Genomic DNA, 8286 nt, shown 5'->3' on the forward strand with positions numbered 1-8286 from the left:
ACGCGCACTGTCAACAAACAAAAGCGCTACAAGTTACACTTGCAGCAGGAATCCGGTACCCGCGCCAACCAAACTTTTTAACAGGTTGTTCTCTTCCGCCCCCCCCCCCCCACAATTTTTTTTTTTGATCTGTTAAAGAACGGAAAGAAAATAATCTGTCAACACGCTCTGACATTGTCTTTGTCTATTTATTAGAGCAAACTCCTTTCCTGTCGGAGGAAAAAGTCCCTGCTGTGGCCTAATGATGGCGAATGATGAGTGGTGTGGGCGCGTTATGGGGAACGGCTCGCCGTCATCGGCCCTCTTTGGAGTTAAAAAAATCAAATCAAATAAAACAGACGCTCATCCTTTGATGCTATATTGGTGGTTGTTGTTGTGTCTAAGCGGTTTCGTCATTCGGCGGGGAAAGCAAAGTGGAGGTCAAGGCTGGGCGCCTTTGCGGACGACGCACATACGGCAATTCGGCTGGCAGCGACACGAGCTTTGGAAAGCGAGACGGGATCTGCTCGGCTTCGCAGCCCGTCATGCGAGACTCGCAGATTCGCTTTGAAGCAAAAGCAACTTCCTGTGGACAATTGCGCGAGAGACGAGCCGTCGCCCACGACGCGCCACGAACAGACGTGAGCCCATCACCCGGAAAAGTTTGCCCTCCTCCGCTTGGGCCCGAAAAGACGACTTGTCACCCCCCCCCCCCCCGTCCCCGTCAAATCACGAACCTTCAAAAAAAAGACAAACGCGCGACAGCCTGATTGTAATTGGAACTAATTGGCGCTGAGATTTGCTGTTGACTTGCCACATCAACGAGCTGACGTGGGCGCTCGGCAGAGGGTGACGCCGGTGCAAAAAATAAATAAATAAAAGAGCATCAGAACTGTTCCCGTTTTGCAGCAAATCCAGAAGATTCCCCAATTAAGCCTGTCGAGGCGGTTGATAAATCAAAAGCGACCCCCCCCCCCCTTCTCCGTTTTTTGGCGATACCATGAATAAATGATGACGTGTGAGACTGACAGAGCAATTATTAGCTTTCTTAAACATGGTTTACACAGCAAAACAGGCCCGACGACATGCGCGGGGCTGTTTTGAATGCCGTGGATCAAAGGCAAGCCAAAGCCCCACAGTGCAGCTTTCGAACCAACTGCAATTAAATCAAACAGAAACAAAGAAATTCAATTGCGGGAGATACGCCGCGAAAGACACACGATATACACTAAGTGGAACAGCGTCTCGGGGGGGGGGGGGGGTCCGGCTAAACGCCACCATTACACTTATGAATAGGAATTTGTCTTTTGCTGGCATCGATGACAGAAATCCCAAGCTGGAATCCCCTTTGCCATTCAGCATGTGCCAATTTGCTAGTAGCATAAATGCCAGATTTCATCAAGTCACTCTTTCTATACTAACCCCCCCCCCCCCCCCCCCACACGTGACTTTCCTTCTTGCGACTCAAGTGAGAACTTGAAGCAATAACAAAAAACAATGTCATCGGTCTTAGATGGGCCAATACACATTTTGAGTAGTTCAATACATGTTCAACTTGAGAATGTACGTTCATTTGGAATGAGATACGAACAAGCAAGTGTGGCACTTTGGTGGATTGGCTTTGATTTTTTTTGAAAATGCGGTTTAAAAAAAAAAAAAAAAGAAATGAAGAAAAGTGCACTTAAGTATCTCAGACTGCAACATCCATTAACTAAGATATCTTTTCCATCAAATAGTCGTGCAATCTGAAATACGTACAGTACGTAGATACAATACCGAACAAAAAGACCAAGCAAGACTTTTGTTGAGCGGAACTCAAACACGTCAGACATTTTTTTCTCTTCGCGGCAGGCACACACACGGGACGTCATTCGAGTCCATCCTGACCGTACCAAAAGCGAGCCGACATAAGGCAATAAGGCAACATAAGTTGCCTTATTCATTTGGTGCTTTCATTTTACGGCATGCCAGTCGAGAGCTTGTGGGGGAGAGAGGGGGGGGGCGGTGTTTGCTTTGCGGCAGGCTGTGACAAAGAAATCATGTTCTGCTTCGACGTGCGGGGATACATGTGGTGCAACTGCGTGGAAACGGTCTTTTTGCAATATTTACACAAGGGCTCTTCGAGTAAAACATTGATGACGAACGCAAGGAGTACACAAGGTACACATGAGAGTGGATCGAGGCGCAGTTGAAGAGATACTGACGAGCTGCGTCCTCCCTGAAAAAAACGCAGCATCTTGATTTCCATTTGTTTCGATGGGGGTACGCAACGAGGCTAACGATGGGAACAGGGGGGGGTGGGGGGGGGGGGGTAACGTGCACACCGATACTCCAAATTTAGTCTGAAGGCTTTTACCACAAACGCGGCTCTCGGGGCTCAAAAGGCGGCGCAATCGGGCGTGATACATTGGCAACAGTCAAACAAGGATTAATGGATTAATAACCTCGTTAAGTATCTCGCCTGTACAGTGTGTGTGCCCCCTCCCCCCCCACCCCCCCGCCCCCTTTTGTGTGCGGAACTTTTTTCTTCTCTCCAGCGCTTTCTCCTTGTCTTGCGCGCTAATCGGGCGCGTGGAAGGACTGGAGGATGTTAAGAAGCAATCTCGCACACCAAAACAACAACAACAAAAAAAAACCCTGCAGAATTTAATCTCTCTTGTCCCCCTTTGTGTCTCAATCTGACAGCGGCGCTCTCCACTTCCTCACTGCGTGCGTGCGTGTGTGTGTTGTGCAGGCGGGGTTATTGGGCCTTCCATTAAAGCTCCTTCAGAGTCATCAGGAAAGAATTATGGGCGCCCGGGGCGAGGCGACTCTGTAAACCTTTGACCGGGCCCGCGTAGCTACGCGAGCGTCCACGCGCGCCCGTTCACACAGTGCCTTGATTGAGATTTATGACGCTATCTGCTTGATTTTCTCAAATGTAACTTTTTTTTTTTTTCCTCTCCTCTCACGCAGAGCGGACTACCGGACTACACTGCTGGCGAGGAGGACTCGCTCTCCGAGACTCTTTGCCAGGTCCAATTAAAAAATTCAAGAGCTAATCAGGGACGCTGCGCCTTGACAAACGAGAACGTACGAAGTGGCTCGCCGCAACGATTTGTATGAAGACATCGTATTCAATGCCGGCTGTATTCCATGCCACTTGACTTACTCGGAACGTCATGGGTTGAGATGTTTTTTAAGAATCTCCGCAGGCTCAATGGTGCTGATGTGTCGCATAAGTGAGTGAGTTATCCCTCCCTTGAATTCTATTAGCGACGCAGCTTGCTCAGGAAAGGTCAGGCTTAATTTCCAGAGGGAGGGCTAATTAGTGAGGATTTTCAGCTTCTCTCGTGGCCTCCTGACCACAAACGGGCAAGTCTGCTTTGTTACGCCTCCGACTTCCAACCAATCGGCTGCCTCGAACTCTTTCGTATTGGCGTACTCAGATGAGCAATGGCGACGAATGACAGAGTGCAGTTTGAGGAACTCGTGCTCCCAACTCACCCACGGGGGAATTTAAGCATTAGATGAATTAGCACTGCCGCTGCCCTAATGTGGACTGAGATTTGCGGCACCGAGAAGACGACAGACAGGTGGTTGAAGAGAAAAAAAAGGCTTAGAAGGGTTGCATCGCGTACCCGGAAAAAGAAAAGGAGTTGAAGAAAGAAGAAGAAGCAGCATCGGACAGCGCCGCAATTGGAAAGAAAGACCACCTTGCGACTGAGCATTGCGAGATTTAGCGACGACGCCGTTTAAAAAAAAAAAAAATTCCTCCTGTCGATTGCCTCTTCCGGTTTTGCCCCACAGCCTGAACTCAACAATTTTCTGCCAACTACGGACGTTTGAACTTGACACACACAGCAAACAAACTCTTCCGCTTTAGGCACACCCCCTAAAAGCCAGAACAAAGCTGATTGTAGGTCTGAGCGTGATCCGCTAAAGGACGAGGAACCGCAATGTTTGCCGTCGTCGTCAGGTGTTAATCCTCAAATAGGCAATACGGCTAAACCCGAGTGACATGGGGATATGAAAGTGCGCCTGCTGAATGCGTAATACCAGACGGAAGATCTTTCCAGGATATGGGAGATGCCTGCAACCGGAATCTCAACGTCCGACTTGAGCGGCGGGAATGCAATATCCAACTGGCGTGTGATAAATAAAAACAAAGCCAACTTTGAGATGGCCACGAGAGCACGGAAATAGCCGCGGAAAGGATGGCAGAATCCATCCATCCATTTTCCGATCCGCTTTATCCTCACAAGGGTCGCGGGGGGTGCCGGAGCCGATCCCAAGCTTTCTTCGGGCAGTAGGCGGGGGACGCCCTGAACCAGTCGCCAGCCAATCGCAGGGCACACAGAGACAAACAACCATCCGCGCTCACACTCACACTTAGGGACAATTTAGAGTGTTCAATCGGCCTGCCATGCATGTTGTTGCAATGTGGGAGGAAACCGAAGGACCCGGAGAAAAGCCACGCAGGCCCGGCCGGGGAGAACACGCAAACTCCACGCAGGGAGGTCGGAGATGGAATTGAGCCCGGTACCTCTGCACTGTGAGGCCGACGCACTAACCACTGGACCACCCGGCCGCCCCGATGGCAAAATAATAAGCTTGCAAAATGGAGACGGGACTTCTTGACATTACGGCAAGGCAACCAACTTTGGTATCATTTACAGGCTTCAATGAACCTACCCCGCCAAATAAAAAAATAAAAAAAACAAACAAACAAAAAGAAAAAGGGAAACATGAGCCAGACAGGCTAACCATGCTGCCAAGGAATTACATATTGAAATCTATTTTCATTTGTCACTGAATAAATTACAGGGGGGACAATGAGGGTAGGGGGGGGGGGGGGGGAGAAAAAAAGAGTTCACCGGCAAGACTTGATTGCTGTCATTAGTTCCGAAATCTCCTTTTAAGGTCTGTGAACTCTCATTACAATGACGTTTGCCGTTTGCCTAGCGTTCGAGGAGTCGCGTTGCTCAGCAACACCCAGAGGGAGTCACGCTGGGAGTTTTCTTTCTGAATTTAAAACATCCCGCACAGACTCCTTGGAGAGTTTCACCGAGTTGCCAATACAAAGTGAATTTGTGCGAGAGACTAAAGTTGATCAGGACATGCGGGGGCTGTAAGGTTTTAGTTCCAAAAGCTGGATAGCTGTCACTTTTCTCCTGCAGAGGAGCTTTTTTTTTTTTAATGGTTGTATCCTTCATTCCAAAGACAATCCAAATCAACACTACACTTAGCGAACCCAAGTTTTTCATTTGACTTTTACATTGATGGCCTAGGACGGTTTTTCAAACCAAGATTTACTGCAATTATGATACTACAATTCGACTGTAGTTAGGACTTTTCAGCCAGTGCTGCCACAGTGACCTCGACAAAGTACTTCAGCAAACTCGGCATGCACCAGAGCAGGTCTAAATTTGGTGCGCTTGATGTTACTCACTTCTGCCGCCTAGTGGCACTTGTCTGCAATCGTCTTCCGTAAAGACAGACATAGAACAGTCGCACGTTTTGTAACGCGTTACGTCTTTGAATAGTATCTGTGAGCGGACTACTATGATAGGCAGAGTAACGTGTTGGATGAGGACTTACTCAAAATGACAGCCTTCTCGAAGTAACGCGTTACCGGCATGGCTGTTAACGACTGCATTAGCATAGGTGAGCGATACAGTTACATACCAAAAGAACAGAAACACTTCTGATTATCGAACTCTGCTCGGAAAAACACATCTGACATACTTTCGTACAGGACAGTGAATTCAAACTGCAACTTGAACTCCCGCTGAACCTTTTTACTTTCGAGAAAGCTTCCGAGTCTGCCGGGAGACATGCAAAGTCATCACGAATAGTGCGGGCGCTGTTTGAGTTTGACAGTTAGGAACGTCATTTGGCAACTTTTCTGACAGCAGGTGGCAACTACTTCAAAGAGCGCTGCTGACTTTCAAAAGGGTCCCGGGTGAGGAAGACAGAATCCAATTACAGCGGCAACAGGGTCAAGTTCAAGATTGCGGAATATACACGACTCACAAAAACGTACGGAGTGTTTTGGTGAGATTTAAAAAGTAGTCAAAAAATTTGAACGCAGGTGTCAAAAAGTGTTTCCGGACTATTTACGCAACTTGAGCTTTAACAAGCAGTTGAATTGCAAAATTCGCAAAGATTGGGGGGTGAGTATGCCCACAGCAATTGAAATGATCATCTAGAGCAGGGGTGCCCAAACTTTTTGGACCGAAGATCTACTTTTCGATCAACTAACCGGTAGATCAGGATCGACGTAATGGGCACCGCTGATCAAGAGAGATGGCTCACTTGCACATTCTTGTGGAAGCAACAGCAGCAACAATGTCTCAATGGCTCCCAGAATAAGTGACATTGAAAAGGCTGAGTGATAATTATGCCACCGTGGAGTCATCGGGTTGGGATAATTACAACCTATCAAATAATTTACGGCTAATGGCGCGAGTTGACGAGGCTATTATCTTTCCGAGCGCTGAGAGTGAATGACACACAGTGGCTTCGTAGCACAAGGAGGAAATGCGTGACTCAGCGCAAACAGTCTTGACATTTATATCGAGACAATGTTGGAAAACCTTGAAAAACGGCCATCTGCTGAATTTAATGAATCGTTTTATGAGGCTTTATACTAACTATTGATTCATTAGTAATTGCCTCAGTGAGAACGGGCGCAGTATGTAACATGTCAGGCCTGGGAAATGGATCGCTTGCTCAAGGCAGTGTGTTTGGACACACACTGATGATACGCACATAAAGGCTAAATGCTAAATGCTACGTGATGTTCAACTGTGAACCCGTTTCGCACGGCTCCTCAAAGCCATTCGTACACGGACGGCGCGCCAAACGGTAAAGCGGATGTAAAAATGTTGAAACATACCATACTGTAAATATAAACACTCATACAACAGCAGCTAGGCAGTGGGCAGCTAGCGCAAGAGGCTAACGTAGCAGTCTTCACTTGGTACTCTTCCTTATCAAATCGATGGACACAAAACACCATTCAGAGGGGATTCAAATCGAAGTTATTCATCACAAAACCTGCTAGATCGCAATTGAGAGTCTGATTAAGCTAACGGGACTGGAGGGGGGTGGGGGGGGGGACACATGACATGGATCTCTACTAAAACAAATAACAATGTAGAACTATCGCAACAATCATGAAACTGAAACACTCATTCTGGACAAAAGACGCCATCTTGAAAGCTTTCAAAGGGTCTGCTTAAGTCACGTCAACTTTCCATGGCTGTTTTTTCTTGTTACTGTTGCCCTTTCAGAAAAAGCGTGACACAAAGCCCAAAGCAGTTTGAGTGAATCCGTTCAAGCTTCCTCAAAGGAAGTCTTGTGAGCCCACGAGGTGCTGACATCACATACGAGATCAAGCTCGAGACTGTTCACGTCTTCAAAACGGGTCCTGGTGTCCCCCTTTAGATTAAGAAAGAGGAAGGAGTCACATGGGACCGGCTCAGGTCGGGATTGGCGCTTAGTCCGATTTGGTTGGCGCGCAAGCTGGAGGTTTGCCCGGCTGGCTTTGGCTGAGAGAAGATGGGGAACCCACTGAGCACGTCGCCAGCCACTCCAAGTCAGCTCCAAAGCTAACGTTGATTTATTTGATTTTTTTTCTTTCCAAATCCTCATTTGTTTACTCCTTTCCAGACCACCGCAGTAGAATTCCTGAGTGTTACTTTTTATCCAAGGTCTTAATATGCGCCCCAGAGAGATAGAAGGCAACCAGCGGGGTCATTAAGAAAAGAACCATTTGGCGGTAATGTGTTGGGAAATGGCTCGTGACCTCCATCTTGGTATTTAACATTTAAATGTACGCCATGACTCACGATGGTCATTTAGAGGAGCGAAGGGCTGCAGAGTTTTTGTATGCCAACGCGAGGGCGGGCGGCGAGGTCCAATTGGCGAGAATGGCTTGTTAGAATAAAGGTCACACATTTGTGAGGGTTGAGTTTGAAATAGGATTATCGCCGTTTTGTCGGGTTCTCAACCACAGCCGCGCAGCTCCGACAACCTATGACGTGAAGATGACTCGAAGGGCTGCAAAGCTGCATGTTTGGAGCTTTTACTGGCTCCTCTGCAGTCCTCTTTATGACGATCAATAACAACAAATGGGGGGGATAGATTTAGATGAGCTGTCAGATGGATAAAAAAAAAGGGAGCATGTAAACCTGATTAACTGGAAAATAAGAGTCAGAGCAACCTGCCTTCAACAGCCACACACACACACACACACACTGCTGCGCTGCGTTCCGGATGGAATTCAGAGGCTGAAGCCGAGTATATTTCAATCTAATGACA

This window comes from Hippocampus guttulatus, chromosome 18, assembly GCF_054856545.1.
Source record: "Hippocampus guttulatus isolate MCC_2025c chromosome 18, RoL_Hgut_1.0, whole genome shotgun sequence".
Lineage (NCBI taxonomy): Eukaryota > Metazoa > Chordata > Actinopteri > Syngnathiformes > Syngnathidae > Hippocampus > Hippocampus guttulatus.